At 31.4% G+C, this 24,859-nt stretch overlaps 1 protein-coding gene across 1 annotated transcript in view; it reads right to left on the bottom strand.

Moving 5' to 3' along the window:
* P5cr (Pyrroline 5-carboyxlate reductase) overlaps nucleotides 1-16,026 on the bottom strand; it is a 65,728-nt gene extending 49,702 nt beyond the window's left edge. The window contains exon 1 of the mRNA XM_075358107.1: nucleotides 15,867-16,026. The gene's annotated coding sequence lies outside the window, so the exon portion shown is untranslated. The remainder of the gene's footprint in view (nucleotides 1-15,866) is intronic.
* Nucleotides 16,027-24,859: the final 8,833 nt, after the last annotated feature.

Raw genomic sequence — 24,859 nt, 5'->3', positions numbered from 1 at the left:
GGACTACTGAATTAGAAGAACTCTGAATCGTGTGGAAGAATCCCCTGATAAAAGTAGATGTTCTCTGACAATACAAGAAGATGTGGACAACGTGACTGTGTGCCAGATTAAATGGTAACTGTCTTTATACTTATTACTTGCAGCACGTACAGGGGCTGGCTGCCGATAATTTTCCACAGAGACTGGCTTTCTTAACTGGTTTCGAAGAATATTATCTGAAGACCCTTTATTTTTGGCAAGGATTCTGTTCACAGATAAAGCTTCTTTCAACGGGAATGGTGTTCAAAACTATCACAACCAAAATATCTGGAGGAAAAAGAATTCTCATGGTCCCTTCCAAGTAGCCATCAACAAAGATTTTCCCTGAACATATGGGCAAGTATTTTTAATGACTATCTTTTGGGTCCTGTCATTCTACCAAATCATTTAAATGGGGAAAATTATCTAGCTCATTTGACTGAAAATCTCCCGCATTTGTTGGAAGACCTACCTCTACAATTAAAAGGAAATGATATGTTTTCACCAAAATGGGGCTCCAGCACATTTCAGTTAGTAAGTATCTGACTTCCTGCATGAAACTTTCCATGAAAAGAAGATAGGCTGCAGAGGGCCAGTGCCCTGGCTTGTCTGATCACCTGACTTAAACCCTCTTGACTTATACCTGTGAGGCCATTTGAAACATATTCAACACCAATACTCAACACTGAGGATCTTCAACAAAGGATCCAAAATGGACTTCAAGAAATTAGGAATACTCCCAGAATTTCTGAAAGGTTAAGACAATCTCTCTGAAAAAGACTGGAGACTTGTGTTGAGCATCTCTTGTAACTTTTAACAATTGTTAACTGTTTATTTAAAAAAAAAAAAATACACCTAATGTTCTATTATGTTCTATTAATGTAAAATTATCACAAGTACTTGTTTTATTTAATTATTAGGCCTATTATTGTGAGAAAATTATTACTTAAATTGATATTAATATACAATACTAGAAGTAACAATAAAAAAAAATATTTAATCGAATTGTACATAAATGGAGGGCATGAAAACAGACACAAAATTACAACATAAATTTTCTGCCATAACTCAGCTACTTGTTAACAGATTTTAAAAACTAAAATGTCATTTTCTTCAAAATAAAAGGCTTAATATTTTAGCAAAACATACATTTTGATAAAACTAATATTTATAGAGCTATAACAGATTGAAAAATAAACATGGTTACCGTTTTGTAATTTGCAAAGGTATTTTTTTTGTGCAAAATCCTGATTTTTTGCTAATTTAAAAACTTTATTACAAAGATGATTACCAGATATTAATGTGATTCATCTATCCAAACTTGAAATACAAATTTTTATAAAAAAATAACAAAATGGTGGACAGGGGAAAATGAAGGAGAAATTGCCAGTTTTCCTATGGGTATTTTTTGTTTAGTTTTGCAAGTAGAATCTGAAAAAGTATAGCCAGCCCACCATTTTAGAAACATTCTGTATATGAATATATAAAATATATATGTAGTAGATTTGCCGGTTGAAACACAAACCCTTAAATGAACTGAATTAATGAACTGTGAGTCTCACCTTACTAGCTGGGTTTGAAGTGAATAATTCAAATCAATTGAATGAATATTACAAAAATAATAGAATTAAATTTACATTAAATAAAATTAAACAAATTGAAAAATTCCTGTTTAATAATAATGGGCTTTCCATGGGGACTACTTGTGAGGTTAGACTGGTGATCTGATGCAAGCACCTAATGTAAGGCTAGACCAATCATCACCATCAACTGGTAACAAACTGGTTGCCCCTGGGGCATTGTTTTGGGAGATGCAGTGGGATGGTCTTAGAATATCTCTGCAAAAAATCATTCAATTTTCAAAATTCAAACGGGGTATTCGTTAGGTTAGTTGACGACTAGCTTGCATCAGGTACAGATCATGTTTATTCAGAAATGTTGTTAATCTTCACAACCAATCTTCCAATTTTCAAAATTCAAACAGGGTATTTGCTAGTGTAATACAAAATCACGATGGAACCAAACCAGAACAAAAATTAACCAATATCTTTAGAAAAATTAAGTGGCAAGCTACACTGAGATCAGCTTGAGCCCAGCGACCTCCCACGAAAGGTCTTTGTAAAATTTGATGACAGTATGATTACAAATAATGCTGTCGGCATTGGATTGAGGGTCACGCCCACTATTGTCGAATTTGATGGTTTAGGGGGACAGCAAAAAACAAACCTCATTTTGTGCAAAAGGAACAGCATATCGTATGCTGCCACTAATATTGTGCTGGGCTGTAATAGTGTAATAATCTACAATGGACTACCCTAGATAAAGCTGTTGTAGACATGAGCACTTTCATCTTTGCCAAGGGCCAAAGTAACTAATAGCACTGAGTTGCATGAGAAAATTGGAGAGTTTAGCCATTAATTGTGTGGATCGCAGAAAATTGCTGTATGATCTGCACGATCACTTGATAAATTTGTAAGTTTAGATTGTTATATACGCCAATTAAATAAATAAATTGAAATGTTTAGAGTTTCTTCATTTGGATCAGTAAGTTAAATACATTATACCCGTAAGTTTTCGAATCATGAATTTTTGTCAATGATCACTAAAAGGAATTATATAATAAACACAATAACAATTAACAAACATGACTGCCAAAAAATAAATAAAATGAACTAAAAAAAACCACAATAAATCAAACTAAAAAAAATAAATCAACTTAAGGAAGAAATAAAGGACTAACATCGTTATACAGTATTTAATTAAATAACATAATGGGTGACCAATCAACAGTTTTACAGTATTTTTCATGCTGTAGAAATAGCAGCCATTTAAGGTTTTCTAATGATGGGGGGCACTGAACAATAATTGTACTATAAGAAAGAGCTCTGAACAGTAATTATTCTACATAAAAGAGCCCGATTGCTCTTTAAAATATTTTTGTTGAAGGACAAAATTATTATTACGATTATTATTAAACAAAAATATTTTTGTTTGACAAAATTTTCTTATCAATGTAAAGACCTGATGAAAAGTTATCATTAGATAACCTTAAATGCCTGATATTTCTACAACATGAAAAATATATTTAAACAGATTAAAACTGTCTTGATTGATCACCCATTATTTTATTTATTAAACATTGCACATTATGCAATGTATATTCCTTTATTTCCATACCTTGTTTTCTTTATTTTAGTTCCAATTTATTGTCATTTTTAAACTTCAATTTATTTATTTTTTGTTTAGCAGTCATGTTTTTCAATTTTTATAATTGTTTTTATTATTTCTAGTTTGCTTTATTTATCTTTAAAGGTGAAAAAATCAATTTTTTCCTTTATTACAAATTACACTAAATGTACATACTAATAACAATAAATGTGAATTATACTAATGTATTATAAACACTTGGGATTAACCCTGACAGTCAGGAATTTACAACAATGTCTTATATAATTGGTTGAGAATGATAATCATCAGGAATATGTGGCCACTGAGAAATTTTCTGTAACCAGCTGGTAATGTTGTTAATTTATTTCTGATTTCTGACAAGACACTGTCTAACTGGGCGAGCAGTACTATGCATTAATAGTGTTACCATATTGTATGTACCTAATTACTTTAAATACTCATATAAATTCTTTTCTTTATTGCATTAGTTTCATTATATTAGTCCATTATTACATTACTTTTAGAGTTTAATTGAATGCAATTTTGATATTGGTAAAGCTTATGTATTATCGATGAAAACCAAAAGCTTATTTTAAATTCTGAGAGCCTGCGAGAACAATAATGAAAGTGTATGGCGTTTAACATGAAATTTAGAATTCTCAGAGAATTACAAAGGCTATGAATATACTAAAGACTATAATAAAAGTAATTAACATAAAAAAAATTCACAAGAGCCATTTCTTCTATTCCTTTTCTAAAAGTAATTTTCCTGGAGGTAATGGCCTACAAAGAACTGCTAAAGAAGCTACATTTTGCACACAGTGCTTCAAATTAAACCATTCCATATACAGCGCTGAGTGCAAATTAAATAAATAGGTCTACAAGATATAAAGAACTTCAGGATTACGACCCACATACAAGTTCACAGTAGTAAATTATAATTAAATATTCATCTTGCCAACAAGTGTACTCTCTATTAATAAGTAATGTGTCTTAAGAATTATTTATTCCTTCTTGTTTTCAATAACCAAATTTAAATATAAAAAAATGGGTTAGCAACTGGCATTTTCAATATCTGTTTTTTTGTTGAATATTCTACTCATCAATACTAAACAATATCTCCTCCATTAAGCATTTTCTAAATTGTCAAAATTTGGCTCTGAAAATTTATGGTGTTAATTTTGTTTTTATGGTTTTTTCAGGGCAAAAAACACTTTTGTGTTAACATCGCCCAGGTATGATATTTGTTCTACAAAAGCTGGACAGTTAAAAATAATTTAAAAACTAAAAACCCCCAACAAGCAAAAATACGTCTTTAAAAGCCTGTAATGCATACTAAAAGCAAAATAACAAAATAAAGATGTCACTTTATATATCTTGAAAAATAAAAAAATCTCAATCTGCATTACAACAAATGGCATGAATATCTGGAATACGTTACAGTAATTTATATATTTAAATATAAACAGACGGCTCTAAGAAATTATAAAACAGAAGACAACAACACTTCACTATTCCCCAAAATTGTGTGCATGTTAGCCCCTAGTTTGAACTTGCAACACAATGCCGCATAACAGATACAATCCACAAGGATGTCTTACACTGTCAGTTGGCAATTGTAGCGAGCACAAACTGGTGTGTCTGAGTCATCAGATATCCTCGAGTGAGCCTAGTGTGCCCTATTCACAAACGGCAGATAATAACCTCCTCTTGACAGTTGTTTCTGCATAAGGAACTCCAAGGTGAAAGTGTTTTTAAATGGGTAAAGTTCATGGTAATATCTCTCTCAATTTACCATTCATCAGGAAACACAAGATCGTTAGAAGAAACGCACCTGGTAAAAAGAGGCTGAGGACAAGCCTCTTTGGCCCACTGTCAGTGCACTCATTGCCTGAAATTCCTGTATGGCTGAGGATCCAGCAAAAGGCTCACTGTTGTATTACAACTAGTCATTTGCGAACACACTGAATCTCACAAACAATAGGGTGTCTGGAGTATACATCACTGACTGTAAGGCACTCATGGAATCTGAGCAAACAAGAACATGTCAAAATTTCCATATGTAAGGCCAACCATATGTAAGGCTTTATTAATGGCATACAGTTCTGTGATGAAAATACTGGTGATACTGGGAGGGCTAAACATATATGTTTAGCCAACCAACCAAATTAACATTTCTAGAACTGTCCATATAAACTGTAATATCAGGATTCATGCTATTTCTAATATTATAAATTTAGTTTTGTACAATAACTGAATTCGTGTTCTTTTTATTAAGTTGATTAAGATCAAAGAATAATTAACAACAGAAGACTGCCAAGAGGATTAAGAACATGGAGCAACATTAAGGACTGGAGGTAATGTATATTTAGAGCAGAGAAAAGGTGGTGAGCTTTGATGCTTAGTGAAGCAGTAGATCTCGGCTGTTCTTGGTATCGAATCAGATGTTGGTTAGAGAATACCGAATCAAACGTTGGATGATTTCATTGTGCAAATGAAATTTACACAAATTTCAAGTGTAAATCATTTGACTCCATTTATTAGAAAGAAATTGTGCGCATCACTTTCCTCCAGCAGATTTTACCAAAACGGGGTTAAGAAAAAGTACCTATAGCAAGACAGATGAATGAGTAATGGACTGAAGCTTGTATTCTAAGAGTGGCGGACTGAGAGGATGAATATGTCACACAGCTGTAGTTCAAGCGGGAATGGACTAGAGCTCGGTAGAAGGGCAACATGCATACTCTATTAGCTCCCCATCATGTATAAGATAAAGCTCTCAGCATGTCCAGTATTTTTAAACATGTTAACTTCAGCTCCTTTATATGTGTTACTCACCACATTAGTCTTTGGTCAAATCACATTCCCAAAAATCTAACCCTATACATGCTTCAACTGGTTCACCATGTAAAAACACTTGAGGGCCAGTATCTTCCCTGAAGCATGAAAAGCAGATGCATTTCATTTTCTCCAGAGAAAATGTAAATCCAGTTGTTTTAAACCTATCTAAACGGGTGATTCTATTTTAGAGCAGCCTCTCGCTAGTAGCTAAAGTTCTAGATGTTACATAAATTGAAAATCATCAGCAAATAAAGAACACCTAACGGGTTTTCACACAGTTTATTATTATACTATTTATGGCTATTGCACATAAGGTAACGCTTAGGACACTTCCCTGTGGTATTCTGTTTTCTAGTGTGAAACTTTTCAATGTCATCATTCCAACTCCAACTTGAAAGGACCGACTGCAGAGGAAACCCTTGACAAATGCAAGGAAATTTCCTTGTATACCCCATTCATATAGTTTATTTAGGATTCCTCTTCACCAAGCTGTGTTATATGCCTTTTGCAAATCAAAAAATACTGCAACCAGGCATTGGTAAAGTAGGAGGGCGTTTTGAATAACAGATTTCAAGGCAACTACATGTTCGATAACCACCAATCTACCTTGACGGAAACTGCATTGTTCAAAGGCAATTAGAGCATTTCTCTCAAGGTATCACACTAGACGATGTTTACCATATGTTCCATCAACTTGCACAGGGTACTGGTCAAGGATATAGGATAATAACTGGAAGGGCATGATTTACCTTTCCAGATTTCAGTATGAGGTTAACCAATGCTTCTGACCAGGAATCTGGAAACACCTGGTCAGAGAATATTTTATTGTAAAGAGACAAAGTATGTCATAATTCACTATTCGGCAAGTGAGATAATATACTGAACCTGATATTATCACTTCCAGGGGAAGTGTTATAAGAAGTTTTCATAGTATACGTTAGCTCATCAAGAGTTAAGGGAATGTTTAACTCATTTTGTGAATCTCCGATAATATAGGCACACCTTTCTACCTGCAACTTATATCTTATAACTCAGGACAGTAGGATGATGTTAATGAAACTAATCTAAACGAGCAACCAAATGTGCACAGATTGATGTGCACATCAATGTACACAGTAACGAGAACGCCGTAAGTTACTAGTTCAATCAGCGGAGTGGAGATTGTCCAATTGATTTGATTTTCATTGTGGAATCCAATCAGTGGAGATTGTCCTGGTCCACACATGGCTCATACCTTTCTCCAAATAACCAATGATGGAGTTGTCTGAAATGGTGTCGACATAGTTCAGCCATGATTTCCGCTTAGCACACCAAAACACTCGATGGCGTACAGCCGTTGAGTGTTAGGTAGGCACAGAGCATTCTGTCATAGACCTACAATTGAAATTATGCAACGCCCTGTGACGATCCTTCTGCATTCATCGTTCCATCAAGGAACAGAAAGCCATGTTTTCCAGATGTTAGGGGGATAATTTCATTTGCACAATCAAGTATTAGATATGCAAACACGGAAAGTTGATGGATAACATCACCACTTTCATCGTACTGGCTAAAACAATCTTTGTACCCGATCCAGTCTGCCTTCCCACCCATCTGCGTAGCAGACTGTGAGGGAAATCACTACCACCGACCAAGGTAATAACCGGTCTGTGATCACTTCCAAAAAAGGTTTTTGGAAATGCGCCAGTGAATACATGTAAATTGTGATGCTGAACATGACAGATCGATGCACGAAGCTATTACAAACGTGCATGATCCATCGTTCAATAAGCAAAGATCTATGTTCTACCTCAGTTGATAAACTATCCTTCCCTAAGAAGAACATGCTGATGAGTCCCAAGAATGGTGGTGGGTGTGGAAATTGCCAATTATTAGATAGGGTACAGGAATCTGGAAATCAGACCGCAAAGATCATTCTCACTGATATCAGAATTAGGAGGCAGGTATAAGTTGCAGATATTCATTTTAAATGGTGCCATTATCTTCACCAAGACTGCAAGGATGTTTGTATGCAGTGGTATCCAAGTGGCTAACACTACTTCCTTTAGGAAAACAGCCATATCTTCATGTTCTCTGCCCTCAGTTTGATAGTTGCATCTTTCGCAAACATTTCAGTGAAAGGGCATATCATTCTGGGGACAGAAGTGAGCCTCCTGCAGACACACTATTAGAGGATTTTCTTCCTTTAGTCAGATTTCAACATCCTCACGGCAAGAAACACAAACATTCCAGTGAATAATTTTTGTAGCCAAAGGTAATAGTTTTTTTGTATAATACATAAAAACTCTGCGTGCAATCATTTATCAAATACTATCTGGTGTTTCTTTTTGGATTTTAATACTTTCAAGAAGGGCTCTGCTTCTTTGGACAATTCCTCCTCCACCATATCCTTGTAGAAATTTTGAAATGGTGGAGGAGACTTGGAAACCTGGTTGAATGGAGATGTCATTCCAGGTGATGATGTTTTATTTGATCCCTTCAAGGGGATCTTGTTTGTTTGCTGCATAATTGGTGCAGCAAAAACTTTAACTGTTTGTTTGATTATTTGCTGCGTAATTGGTAGAGCAGCAACTTTAGTTGTCGATGCAATCAATGAAACACAAACAACATAAACCACCAACAATTTTTCTGCCAGAAGTTATCTTTTTGCCAGTACTCAATGCTGTAATCGAAGCCATGAGGGATTTTACTTGTTCTGACAAAGCCTCTATCAATTTGGTTAGTTCATTACACGATGCGCATTTCTTCTAGTTTTGTATATTGTTTGAGGCAGCTTGTACAAAACTAATACCAAGTTGAAAAGTATTACTCTTGCTCATTGAATTTCTTATTGTTGATATGCCAAAGAAAAAGACACTTTCTGCTCAGTACAAATTTTCAAAACTGCTATTTCTTCTTTAAAAATAAGGCATTCTCATGATATTGCCGAGTGTGAACCTTTACTATTTGTACATCTTTCTGCCTCAGCACATGTGATCTCATCATGTACAGTACAGCCACAATAGGCACTTGACACTAGAAGCAGCATCTGGGATTTGGTATATATGTGCACACACGGACCGAAAGGTAACCAACATTTATGTGGTTAGGAACGATTGGACTAGAAAAGGTACGAATAGCATCGATGTTGGAACATCATCACCATTCTCCCTTCCCATAATTCTCTGCACAGATGTGACTGACTGCAGTGACAATTCTTCTGTGGTTTCAAGCAAATAAACCTCGGCTAAGTCACGGCAAAAGATTACTCCCTTGCTAAAATTAAGCGACCTAAGTGGTTTCATTGTCACTGCATCCTTCCCTATAGATTTAAGGGCTACGAGTTTTCTACATCATATACTTCAATCAGGAGGGCACCACTTCTAAGTATTTTTACAGATTTTGGAGAACAAGCTGTGATTACTTATTAATCAGGAAGGCAGACACCTTAGCAAAAGATTTACCTTCCTCTTTATAACTTAGTACCAAGAACCTCTCTCTTTCCTGTATAGCCTCCGGTAACTACCGTTTAGATAATTCTTCAGAGGATGAATGAGGACGATATGTATGAGTGTAAATGAAGTGTAGTCTTGTACATTCTCAGTTCGACCATTCCTGAGATGTGTGGTTAATTGAAACCCAACCACCAAAGAACACCGGTATCCACGATCTAGTATTCAAATCCGTGTAAAAATAACTGGTTTTACTAGGACTTAAACGCTGTAACTCTCGACTTTCCGAATCAGCTGATTTGGGAAGACGCGTTAACCACTAGACCAACCCGATGGGTTTAGTACCAAGAACCTGATACAGCAGAATTTAACCCTCTCAGTAACATTTCTCATTTTATTATTGGCTAGATCTTCAGCAGACGTCTGTCAAAGTTTCTTTTTTTACTCCCTGGTTTGCTGGTTTTTTGGGTGGACCAACAACCACAGAGAGACTATTGTTTGAAATTTCCATACAGTTCCCACGAGTACTGGAGATTGAATGGACCACTCCAGCAGAGCGCATACTTCCTGGAGCTAGAGCTAAATACAACTGGGTTTGCCCAGAGGACATCATTTGAGACTCAGTACGTAGAGCCATGCACCAATCGACACAATATTTGCCACCTTGGGTTACGGTTGTGTTTCGTAAGGTGTCGCGTAAGTGTAAGAAGAGATAGTGTTGGATGTGGTTGCGTAGTTGTGTAACGGTATACATTGTAAATTGTGTAGTGTTTTCGATATAGTGTATGTGTAGTGTAAAATGTTTTGCAGCTCAGCGTGTAGTGGTGGGAAGAAAAGCTGCAGAAGCTAGGTCCATGGGGATGCCAACCCCCAAAGTTTTAAAGAATAAGACTCCCAATCAGGGGATTAGTTTAAAGGATGGTGGCTTATTTTATGTTCACAAAAAGTGAAAAAAAGCAAATTTATTTTTTTATCCTCTGAAATTATGTGTCCAAGCAGAAAAAAATAATCTATAACAGATTTCCCATGAACAATTAAAAAGACATCATCATTCTTCTGTTTGTCTTACAGAATAAACTTTGGGCATGGATTTATACACCTCAATGAAATGGTAGCATTTCTATTAAATAGACAGTACACTTACACTTTGGTGTTACTTTGTAGTTACAAACAAATTTACATACCCTGCCACTTAAATAGCATGGTTTTTAGATTTGACTCACATCAAAAGTAGTCCTTTCTGACCTTAGAATAAGTTAGTTTAATCTGTGGTGTACTAACACTGTAATCAAAGTAGAAAATAACAATGTGTATCTTATTTTTTTTATCTGATCTTGTTCTATATCATATACAAGAATAAAACAATCAAAAATTATAATTTATAAGATAAAATGAACAACTTTCGTTTATTTTATTTTTGATAGGCTCATGACAGAGAACAACACAAAAAACCCTACATCAGATTTCAATACACAAAGAGGAAGCACTACCTACAGCTTTAAATTACATCAAAGATCTTGGCAGAGTATAAAAAATACAGTATTCCAAAAAGTAAGTTCCACAACAAACATACAAAAAAAAGAATAACTGTCATATAAAATCTTTTATAATGTATAACTTTGCATATGGTATTTTTCCTTCAATGATTTGGTTTTCAATATAAGCAATTTCTTACCTATTCTTCAAATAATAAGCCTAAATAATGGGAGTAAAGAAACTATGATTCTGAATGAATGGTATCTTGCTATATTTTACAAGTAAAATTATTTATATTAGAAAGTAGTAATATTACAAAACATTATTTTACATTAATGAAAGAGAGTTATGTACAATTACCAGTCATTTTTTTAGACATAATTCACATACAAGTAAGGAACTAGGTTAATTTAGAACAGATAAAAGAATATTTACTGACTTTTCACAAAATATTCTGTCTACATTATTCAACCATGAGCTACAGCTAATTTTTAGTTTCTGAAAAAAAAGCATGGAAGCAAACAACAAAGTAAACACACATATGCACAAGCAAAAAACAATTAAGTCAAGAGTCAAAGGCCACTTTTGTGAATTTTTTCACAAATTTAAGCTTTGCTGTCAAACCCAAAACTGTAAAATATGGTTTTACATGTTGTAGATTATATTTTCAATTTACAAGCAGTTGATTACGGTAAGTGATTATGAAATGGATAGAGAAATTTAAAAAAAAAAACAACTAAGCCAATAGCAGAACATTCTGTGAAAAAAATTGAGTATTTGGAGAATTTCCCAACAAACTTTGTTAAGAAATATCAAATATTGACACTCTAGGGGTGTTTAAAATGCATCACAAAAGTTCAAAAACATAACACTCTGATAAGACACACCTTTCTGTGATAAAAACGGGGGAATGAAATCTGTCTGGAAACAAGAGATAAATATTAAAAATTTAAAAACATGACTGCCAAAAAACAAACATTGTTCTTTAATATAAAATAATTACTAATATAGGATAATTATTACAGAGCGTGCAGTTGATAATTTTGTATATAGTACAATTTTTTTTTTAATTTTTTAAAATTTATTTAAACATATGTGTATGTGTGTGTGATTGTGAGACTTGTAAGATGATCAACTTATTGTTTTTGAGGATTCAACAGAAACAACTAGGGAATGAACCCTGCAAAATATGACTGCATTAGTAAAGAATGATCCTTTTATATTAATTAGAACTTACACTAGAAAAGGTGCAGTGAATGGAAATCTTATAACAGTTAACTTCATCAACTGCATAAAAATCTGTACACATCTATACTGACTGAATGAAACTAATAAATAAGAAGTTTATAATAGAAATCCATAAAAGAAAATAATATAAAAGATAAAACCTTGATTCAAATTCTTTAAAAGTAAAATTTCTAGCAATTACTGAAATCTGTACATTTAATTGAAACTGTGAAAACATTTTCAATGATAACATCATAAATTTAGCCGATTCTTGATTCTTCATAAAAAAATATGACGACATTTAAATGAAGGTCTAACTTGAAAAAAAAATGATTTTCAATGAAATATCTAATAAAATGTACATTGGCCAAAGAATAACGAGGAAATTTTTTTTACAAGTTTGTTTTATGCTACAACAAAAAACCTAGTGCATCAATGCAAGGACACACATCAGAAGCAAGGCTTCCCAAGTATTATATGAATTATTTATTAATGGTGCAAAATAACTTATACACAATATATACAAATGATAAAATTGTTTATTAATAAGAAATATGAACAATAAAATTGTTAGTGAGAGAGAGCGTGAGCTTACCAAACATGGGTGTTTAAAATATTTATATATATATATATATATATATATTGTATTTTTTATAATAAAAAACTAACCAAAATTATCTAAGTCCCACATTTTGTTTTCTTCTTCTGTAACATGCTTCATGCAATGTTTTCTCTTATCAGTTGATAGCTCGTTCATGCCTTTTTCAAGCAGGGTTTTAACGTCTTTCATTTTAAGTGTACTATTATTTCGGGCAACATAACCTTTTACTTGGCTCCACACTAACTCAATTGGATTAAAGTTACAATGATAACGGGGAACCTTAACACTGTATGACCTTTCATTTCAGCCAAATCATCGATTAAAAATTTATTAAATTTGTCACGATTGTGTTTTACACGTTCAAGGAGTTCTACTTTTAAACTGTTTTCTCCAGAGTGGATTTTTTGATTGCAGCCATAAAGCAATTTCTTGTTTCCTCTACGAACTGTTTGGAACATTTTCCAGTTTTACACTACAGTACGAAGCATTGTCCGTTACAATATTATTTTCAGGTAATAATGACAATACTTTTTCAAACCACTTCCTAAAATACCTCCGTTCATGTCATCGTGGTAGTCTCCAGATTTTTTGGATTCAAAAGCGAGTAATCCCCCCTCTAAAAATCCATTTTCATTTTCAATATGTACAACAATTAATTGTTTTCCTTTATTTTTTGGATTGCAGGCCCCCTCCATAATACTGACAGAAATTCTGTTATTACCAATCTAACTCGACACTATTACTGATGTAACTGTCATATCACTTCGTGTGATACGACATCACAACAAATTCTTGAAGTGGTGTGGCCTTCATTTACCCATGTCTCATCCAAATAAAATATATTTCTATCCATTTTTCTATATTTTTCTTCTGCCGCTAAGGAAAAGTTTAATTTTTTTTTCATTCTTGATACTGTCTCAAGGAAAAATAAAAATGCAGCAGTTTTAACATCTTAAAATATCTATTTATTGGATTTAGGGGTATATAAAATGAAACGTACCACTATTAATTTCAAATTCATCATATTTACTTGTATTTCTAGTTAAATTTATTCCTTTTTGTAATACAGTCTGATTACAATCAATAGATATTGACTTAGTTCTTGCAGGAGAAATAAAATTTAATTGAAAAATGACATGGTAAAGCAAAATCATTTAGTTCTTAAATCTGGCTGCAATTAAGATTATTTTTAAAATAAAAAAATAGGCATTCCAGGTGAATTTTATACCCATTTTAAAGGTAACCAGATAGGTTAATAAATTTTCTGATTCTAAAATTTGTGTACAATTCCCAGGCCTTTTGGGTCTCAGGAAAACACTACATTAGGTGCCCCCTCATAAAAAAGGTTTGATTCCCCTAACAGGCGAGTAACAATTTTAAATTGGTTAAAGTATATACTTAATATTCAAAAAAATAGTAATTTTTGCCTATTATTGCTACATGTTAGAAGTGTTTTATTAGGAAACATTAATATGTAACGATTTTTGTTTATTATTAAAAGGAACATAATAACATCAAAATAATATAACCATTGTTACAAGACAATTTTGTTATATTGGTGGCTGTCAGAAACAAACTAATGTTAAAGACAAAGTTCTGCGACACAAAGTGAAAAGTTGCTGTATTATTAAAAAAAAAAGAAGATAGGCCTAATTTTGAATATCTGTATACATTACATTACCACAAACAAATAAAAATACATCAGTAATACTTTAAATCTTTACACACATAGGCTACAATATGCAACAAACACATATTATTCAGCTAATTTTTTACAATGCATAGCCACATATACAATTTGTTTCATACTGAGACATGATGATGATATACGCTACTGCAAAATTACAGTCACTGCATGTTTATCTGCTCTTACTGTATTAATATTATCTAAAAATCTTTGATAAAATCAAAGACCTCTAAATATAAATACTGAGTTATTTAGGTAAAAATCTGAACTAGGTAACATTTATTGTAATTGACAATGTTCGATTAAAACTTAATATCGGTTTAATTTTAAAAATAGTATCAGTTGTAATGTGACTGCAAAAGTGCCATGGAGGTCTTTTGGTTGTAGTCAAAACCAGAAAATAACAATTTCACTTACCTTCACTTTCAGGTTTGTTTCCTGAAGTAATTAATACATTCATAAGTTTTTCTGGAATATTCATATTTTCTAGATAATAAATATTTGTAATAATATTACCACAATGAAAAAAATATTATCTAATAACTCTAAACTATAGCACAAATTTACATTAACAATCTTAAGCAGTTGTTTACAAATAGCGGACAGAACCAGTACATCATGTCCAGTAGTTACAGAACAATCCACAAAAGTTCATTTGAGGCAGACAACAATATGTGGACATAGTGCTACAAGTATAAATAACTTTTGAGAGGCATAAAACTCTATGTCCAAATGGTGTTGTATGCCTCTCAGAAAGAAGGCACATGATGTTTTGATAAAATGATCTATTTCAATAATGTCAACACGTAAAATAGTGTTATATAAAACGAGCAAACATGTAGGTATAGATGATATAAAAACTTCATTTTCAATAAAAATGGGCATGGTGCCGTATGCCTCCCAGGTACAGATTTGTAAAAATAATTAAAATTCTATCCACACTGATATTGAAGAGTTTGGTGGCTACATTTAGTATACCACCACCAACACAAAAATACAATGCTTAATTTAATGATTAAGAAGGGTTTCATTATTAGAAACAAGTTCATGAAACAAATTTTTTAATTGCTTCCTCTTGCAGAATGTTTGATAATTCTGAGTATTTTCGACGAAATTATTGCTCCAATAGTACATAGTGTGTACAAGCACTCAAGTTATTCTGTTTAAATTTACAATGAAAGGTGTAAAACTAAATGGGCTCACAAAATTATAAAAAATCGGCAATTATTAAAAAAAAAAAGAATTAAAAATTCACAAACATGTTGATTAATACGCCTTTGAAATAATAATGTCGGCTTTATAACAGCATTATTGTAACAATATGAATATTACATCAACGTATGATTCATATAACTTAATATTTTGGGAAAATAAAAACTATTTCATTTCATAACTACCGAAAAAATAAAAATATTACCTAATTCTTTTTCAGTTCTGAAAATACGGCTACTTCCAAATTTAATTTAGGTAACACTCACATTAACCTCACAAATACCACAAGATTACCTTACATACTCTGGACTGTAAAACTGCTCAACTGTCGCAATTACAAAATCAGTAACTATCGACACTTTTATTTCGTTACTAACGAGATCGAATAAATTCGATAATATAACGTAACGCATTTTTCGAATTATCAATTTGATGCTAATCTTCATAATTTTCCGTTTTGTTATTCTTTGAAATTTTTTAAGATGACGGTAAGGAAACTGACCCCAAAATATACTCAATATGGTTTTTTAAGGTATTACGCGTATGTTACTATTGTTGCGTATCAATCAGTCGTTCCGAGTGCTTGGACTAATGCGGTTCAGATCCGTCCCTCTTATTCGTTATTTCATAATCATTGATAGTTAAGCGTGAGCGCTTTAATCAGTGTACGTTAAATATTTTACACAGAACTCGCTCGTGCTGTTATGGCATTGACGTGTTCGAATTTGGCTTCCTTCAACGCTCTTCGCAACCGAGTTGAGCCACTTTTGATGATGAATACGTAATCTTTTGTAAATAACATACAAGTTAAATTTTGAAATTATTAATAACTTTCTACAAAGCTATGACTTATTTAATAATGGTTGTTACTTCTGCATATCATATTTTGACTTATGATTGCGTTTTGCAAGAAAAAATTTTATATTTTACTGACTTTTCGAAGAAAAGTACGGTATTACTTTCAATTGCAAGCTGTGATTGGGTGGCTGAAATTGAATTTTTTTTTATATTTTGAGGTATAAGAAGTATGAAAATACAATTCATTTAAAATGTTTCCTTATTATATACACACACACACATAGGCCTATCTGTAAGATTTGTGGCTCAAAAATCAATTTCATTTAAATTTAGACTACTGAAGTTGTGCATGCGGAAAATTGTTGAAGATTGATTTAGTTGCTCAACAAATTGCACTCAATTGTTACAAAAAATTTGAAAATGTTCTTGCTCAAAAATATGCAAAACTACTATATCAATTTCATTGAAAATTAGATATGCTGTATTAGTGTACCTGAAAATTTGATGAGGATTAGTTGAGTTGCTCAACATTGCCTTTGTATTGGTGTATTTTTCATACATGCTTATACAGTGAGTCTTAAACATGATGCTTGTTAGGATTTACGTCTTAATCGATTGTATGTAGTGCATTGTACTCTGAAAATCAATGTTTTTGACTATGAAGTGAGGGCATCAGAAATGAAACGTCAGTCTTCTTGCGTAAGAGTTATTTCCCTTGTTCTATTAAAAAATTTTCATTTCATTATAAAATATAAATTCAGAATTGCCACGTTTCTATTCTTGAAAAAAAAAATATATATATATATAAATTCATTTTTCAGGTTCATTTTTTAGTTCCTTGTACAAAGTAAAGAAAGTACTGCGATCATGAATAATTTCAGATTTCAATGGAAATATCCATTTTGCCCATCCCTGAATCAATTTTGACTAGTTTTGCGTGACATCTGTACGTACATATATAAGCATGTAGCTCACATATCTCAAAAACAATTAACTGTAAGATATTGAAATTTAGGATTTACGACTGTTGTAACGTCTAATTGTGCACCTCACCTTTTGATTGCAATTGACTGAACCAAAAGTGTCCAAAAAAGCCCAAAATCCATATTTTGAATTTTTCAAAAACCAAATTTAATTTGGATTTTTTCTTAACTGCACTAATAAGCCCTCATTAAGAGCTTTTCAGTGATATATCATAATTATAAACAATTACTAACCTCTATTAATGATTTATTAATATTACTATATCTAATCATTATTTGGCATTTATAGACCTAGAAAAGGCATTCGATAACGCAGACTGGAATAAAATGTTCAGCATTTAAAAAAAATTAGGGTTCAAATACAGAGATAGAAGAACAATTGCTAACATTAACAGGAACCAAACAGCAACAATAATAATTGAAGAACATAAGAAAGAAGCCGTAATAAGAAAGGGTCTGACAAGGATGTTCCCTATCCCCGTTACTTTTTAATCTTTACATGGAACTAGCAATTAATGATGTTAAAGAACAATTTAGATTCGGAGTAACAGTACAAGGTGAAAAGATAAAGATGCTATGATTTGCTGATGATATAGTAATTCTAGCCGAGAGTAAAAAGGATTTAGAAGAAACAATGAATGGCATAGATGAAGTCCTACGCAAGAACTATCGCATGAAAATAAACAAGTACAAAACAAAAGTAATGAAATGTATTAGAAATAACAAAGATGGACCACTGAATGTGAAAATAGGAGGAGAAAAGATTATGGAGGTAGAAGAATTTTGTTATTTGGGAAGTAGAATTACTAAAGATGGACGAAGCAGGAGCGATATAAAATGCCGAATAGTACAAGCGAAACGAGCCTTCAGTAAGAAATATAATTTCTTTACATCAAAAATTAATTTAAATGTCAGAAAAAATTTTTTGAAAGTATATGTTTGGAGCGTCGTTTTATATGGAAGTGAAGCTTGGACGATCGGAGTATCTGAGAAGAAAAGATTAGAAGCTTTTAAAATGTGGTGCTATAGGAGAATGTTAAAAATCAGATGGGTGGATAAAGTGACAAATGAAGAGGTATTGCGGCAAATAGATGAAGAAAGAAGCATTTGGAAAAGTATAGTTAAAAGAAGAGACAGACTTATAGGCCACATACTAAGGCATCCTGGAATAGTCGCTTTAATATTGAAAGGACAGGTAGAAGAAAAAAATTGTGTAGGCAGGCCACGTTTGGAATATGTAAAACAAATTGTTAGGGATGTAGGATGTAGGGGATATAGTGAAATGAAACGACTAGCACTAGATAGGGAATCTTGGAGAGCTGCATCAAACCAGTCATATGACTGAAGACAAAAAAAAAAATTATTATTATAATACTGTAAAACATTTTTTTTTTTTTTGCTATATATATACTAATACTGTTCAATAGCAATAAAAAAAAAATATGAAAAATTATCTGAAGTTATTAATGAAATAAATTTTTATGTACTTTTCATTTTAAAAAAATGTGTGTTTGTAATTTAATAGGCATACTAGGAAGTGATGTGGTGTCCACAACAGATTTTTTGTTATAAGTTATATTTGGAAAGTATTTACATAACTATAAATACCAGTAATCGTTTTTTACAATTATGTAAGCAAGTTGTTTCATTTTATTGCACATTTTATAACAATTTTATGATTTTTCTTTATTATTAAGCAATAATATTCTATTTTTTATATGTTGAGAAATTTGGCGATCACATTATAAATGTATTTCTGATTTTGGGGAAATTATACAAAAATGGCATAACAGCAATCCAAGTATTGATGGAACTGGTGAAAAAAATTGTAGTCTTGTAGAAAACCAGGAAAACATTACAGATTATGATCCTGCTCTCAGAATACCAGTAACTGATTTTAAAATAAAATTAAAATGCAATTATCCGTGAGAAGGAAGTCATAGGAAACCTAATAATGGTTACTTTTTGAGATTAAAAAAAATTAAAACTAAGAATTTGTCAATTATTTTGCAAAAACATTTTACACATAAATGACAGGCTAATAACAACTGTCATAATTTATTAGAAATGCAACTGAATAAGAGAAAAATATAGTAAGCACAATCGTGTCAATAAGGAGATTAAAAATTCATACACGTTATCAAAAATTAAAAGCTTCTACACTCGTGCTAGGTCATCTAGAATGTTCTCAACAATGCAAGTAAAACCATAAGCAATTTTATTCTTAACTATAAACCGAAAAATTTATTCAATATGGTTTTTGTCATGTTTTAGAGATATTTACAAATGAATTCAATATTTCATTTCATTTATCAAAAAAGATCAGTGAAGCAATTTTTTTTATACAATAATTCTGTAGATGATGATAAAAAGTAGTTACAAAATAAACACATTAATCACGTAATAGAAAAAGAATTAGCTCACAGTGAAAAACTCAGATACAGAAAAATCGCAAAGTTTCATTGTTATGGCTTACAATCTACAAATCATCATTCAAATACAGACATATCTACATTTTATTATACATCTAAATTAATGTCCTCAATTTTAAATTTCAGTCTAAAACTGGATGTGAATAGAAAATAATTTATAAATGTGTGTTACAGATTCTGTTGTAGAGTACTGAAAATGTATAGATACTTTGCTGTTCAAAAGAACATTGGCCAAAATGTACTACCATTATCTATACGGGCATTCAAACACAAATAAAAGTAACTGTAACCAATAACAATTATTTTTAATAAATTGTTTGTTTTTAAATATAAAACTTAACTCATAATGTAGTAACAGAAAAATGTTCTGTTCCATTAAGATTGCAATGTAAGATTAACTTCTTAAATATTGTTTTTCGCTGAAATGCTTCACTGCATTTTTTTATAATGATGTTTTTCTGTAGTCAGATGTATGAATGGAAGAGTTTGTATTATATTTCTACCAGACGTTAATCCAATTGTGCCATTTACAATATCAATAATTGCAAAAACAACCTTTCTATATTTTAATTGACATATAAATAGATGATAAGAGAAATATATACAAAAAATTCATTATAAAAATGAATGTTCAGCCATCAGTTTTGTCCTTTTTTTGTTTCAAAAAGAATATTCTTCCAACTATATTTTTACCTTTTCTAACCATCTGGTACCATCAGACTAGTGATTGGTGCTTACATGCTGCCAATGCTCGTATTAATCCCAGAAAAAAGATTAGACTATATGTATAAAAAATATAATTTGTATTGTATGAAGATATATGAAAATATCATATTAATCAGAATACATAGGAAAAAATTAATTTTTTAGATTTCAAAAATTATTTTTTCAAATATTAAATTTAAGCTAATTGCAAGACCCATCAGATTTTCATTATATAAGGGTGATGAGACCAAAGCAGAACCAGAAACGTTTGCATTTTTTACACGCACCAAATGTATAAGTTTGTAAGGAATGCTTTATTATAAAAAATCTGATTTTAATAATTTAAAGGCAAAATAATTAATTACAATTAACTGAAGGCCTGAGCTGACAAAGGATCTTGTACTCTTTGACATAATTGAGGTTTCTGGTGTCCTTGAAAAATAATGTACGGGCTCAAGGCATTTATGAGCACTTGGATGAGCAACACAACTCAAATAGCAAAGATTTACTTGCTCCCTCGAAATATGACAATAACAAAAAAAAGGATTAAAAATATTTGGAAGCCTTTGATAACTAAACTAGTAGAACAAGATTTTTTTTTTCAAAAAGTAGAACACATTTTTAAAAAGAACCTGTGCAATATTAACAGTTTTTCTGAGAAAATTAGGAGACATGAGCTCTTATGTGTCTTTTTAAATAGGTGACATTTTAAAAAAAGGAACAATTTGAATTAATTAAAGCTCTAATGCTTTAATTATTAACATCTGATTGAATAACAATAAAAAAATTAACAAAAGTTATTAATGAAATAAAATTTTATGTACTTTTCATTTAAAAAAAAAAAAATGTATATGTAATTTAATGGGCGTACAAGGAAGTCATGTGTGTCCACATCAGATTAAAAAAAAATAAAATAAAATAAATATCTTAAGAATAAATTGAAATATTCTCTTAAAACTCAATAAAAACCTATTATTCTCAACAAAACTACTTACCTTATATTTTTACATTTTCAAAATTGCCATTTTAAATAATTAATATGTTACTATTACTTCATTTAAATTTTATTTTATTAGTTAAAATCTGAAAGACTTTACTTTAGGCAGAATACTATATTTCAAGTAACAGATTTGTGTAAATTACTACAGCACAGCAATGCTCCAATTCCAAAACGGGAAAAAGTCACACTACATTTTGAGCCACATTTGCAATCACTCTTAACAGAATCTACTTCTACTGCTAGACCAGCAATAAAAACAAGTGTTTACAACTTATTTTTTATTTTTCTTATTAGAAAAAGCAAAGCTGGCTCAAAGTAGTTCAATTACTACATTAAAGATGGCATTACAATGGATAGTTTTTCCCAACTATTGATGTTAGGATGCAAGCTGTTGATAATCTGGAACACGTTATTAGTTAGAACCTTGGAAGGACTTCAGTTCTAGTCAAAAGCTGGTAAAAAAACACTGAAAGGGGACTGCTGCCAAATATGTTTTCATCACTAAATGCCTATTATTTCTATAATGAAATAGGTTTTACTACACTTGCAACTGGTCAACCCTGCCAGTAAGTCATACTTCTACACGTCCTTCAGTCAATTTCTGGGCGATGCTTGAAAGCGTGTGGCAATTGTTTTATAGCTGGATGCAAGAGTGTAAAAAAAGGGAGTTCTCAGCACTCAAAAGTGGAACCGGTTTTCCTAGGATATGTTAACCCTGATAGAAGAGTCCCTCTGGTTCACTAGGTTGGGAATCGGCAACCTAACTAAAAAACCAACCAAAAGGAAGCCAAATCCTATCAAGTACTATGCAGCTACAATAAGAAAAAGTCTTTATCGGCTAGATACTATCTCATGGTACTCAAATTCTTAGTAGAGTAAGTTTATAATCTTCTTTGCAAACATTTAACTTCTAATTAATTAATACACATTCCTTCTTAATATTTTAAACAAAAATACCATTATTTTCTATCTTGAGTCGACACTTTATTCTTTCACCATTAATATATTTTTTAGTACTAATTCTATCATGATTAGAGCAAAATATCAGGTAAACAACCTAAAACCGAACCACTAGAGATTAAATACAGCTGCGACATGCAATATTTTATGAATGAAATGAAAATGTCAATCAAATTACATTGAATTAACATTAGAAAACATTTATATATTTTTTGCCAAAAAGTTTTAAAGTGAGCATATGGACAGCGACGCGCTTTTGTGCTTCAGTGATCATATTGAATCATTTGCACAAAACCTTTTTGTTAATGCCGACAGAATTAACAAAAATATCTAGCATTCAAATAGCAATTAGACAGTTCTAGGAAACGTGGAGCCCGTTGCCCTCTGCTGACAGTTCGTTCTGTAAAAGCTGGATGAATGCGTGCTAGTGAATAGTTCTGTTAGAAGCCGTACCCTTCTTCACGATCTGTTAACCGAGCATAGAATTCTTTGAAAATTGTACGGTACACTTCTATACTGACAGTCTTATAAAATAAAAGTATTTATTGGGCATACTATATGATTAACAGAAACAGCACGCCATACATCAATTTTCTCGTTGTGGGGTGGATGCTCAATGTTTGGTGAGGATGTTCAGTCATCCAATACTTGGTGTTAATTAATGTCCAAATTAACATGTCCAGATAAATGAAACTATATCTCGTCTGATATGAAATATAGCGTAGGGTCTACATGTCCATTAATAATATTTTTAAGAAACCGGTCACAATAATACAGACAATTCGATTTGTCTATTCTCCAAGTTATTACCCAGTTGCTACATGATATAGTTTCAAATTTAAATCTTTCTGCAAGAAGTGTATTTTACGCTACTTTGGATGCTACTCTTTGCTGGGATACTGACATTTGGGAATTTATCCGTGAATATTTGACATGTTTCTTGAAATAAAACATTTTACATAAAAATTCAATGACATGACAGCAACCATTTCCTCAATCAAATAAGGCGTTTTAGAAAAATGAAACTGTAAATTATAAAACTATATTTTTATTTTCATATGTAAACGTTGCAATCTGTTCTAGCAAATAAGCACCCCCCTCCAAGACTCAATGATATGTAGTCTTGTACAAAACTATATACAGCACTAAAACATGTTTAGTTGAACACAACTCTATAGAACCTTATAGAAGGTTGTGTAAACTTCCTATCTAAACAAAATTGGGATAAATAAATACCTGGGCAACAACAGGTAATCAGCTAGTTTTGAATAAAGAACTTTTTATTATTGACTTTATATTCAAAAAAGGATTTGTTTTAACAATGAAAATACTGCTTTATTATTTCTCTTTTCAAAATGTACAGGTTTGTTTAAATGAATGACATATTTTAGAATACTCATTTGTTAAAAATATTAGACACAACATTAAAAATAAAATACACTATTAAATAACACAATCGATTTAAATTAATTATTCTAACGATGATTTAAAACATTCTTATGGATTTATATTCCAATTACCTGCAATGGTGAGTTAACAGTAAAACTGCATTAATAAGGTTGTGTATAAGCTGAGATTTAGAATATTTAGCGATAGAAATAAAAAAATGTTTATTCTTAAATATTTATTTTAGGATATCTATTAAACTTTGTTTAATCATTAAAAGTATAATTATAATTAGGAAATAAGTAAATATAATAATACATTACAATAACTGTATAACTAGAAATCTAAATGACAAGTTATTTGGCAGCATTACATTTAGAAGCCAACCAAACTGTAAAATCACAAGTATTACCCCTGCTTGTAATTTGAACATTCTTAAGATATCCATTTTCAGTCTTAATGAACTTCTCATGCAATAAAGCGTATAACACATCAAAATTATTAAATGTGCTATATTTAGCAACATGATGTTTCACCGTAGATCTGATATAATCAGCTTGAGTTTGAGATAATAAAGCAGTTCATTAAGTTTAAGGAAAACTTAATGACCCCTTTTATTTAACAATTCCCTTTTTTGAATGTCATACTAATTTTAAAAATTTAGATAAATCTGGTATTAAGACTGATAAATTCTTAACTTTTTTTTTGTGTGGATATCTATAAAGTGATTAATTATTATTTGCAATGACTCTTTCATGGATGCATGAATTTGATGTATTATTTTATAATTCATTAGATATTACATAAAATAATTTGTTTTTATAAGATATCATTGAAAAATATTTAATTAAAATAAAATTTTTCCTAACAACTTATCAATAAATAATAAACTTAATATAACAATTTTCAATATCTAAAATAACAATTTTTTATA

The sequence above is a fragment of the Lycorma delicatula genome, chromosome 1 (assembly GCF_047948215.1).
Source record: "Lycorma delicatula isolate Av1 chromosome 1, ASM4794821v1, whole genome shotgun sequence".
In the NCBI taxonomy this organism is placed as follows: Eukaryota; Metazoa; Arthropoda; class Insecta; order Hemiptera; family Fulgoridae; genus Lycorma; species Lycorma delicatula.
The sequence above is the reverse complement of the archived record's forward strand: the minus strand, read 5'-3'. Positions and strand labels throughout refer to the sequence as shown.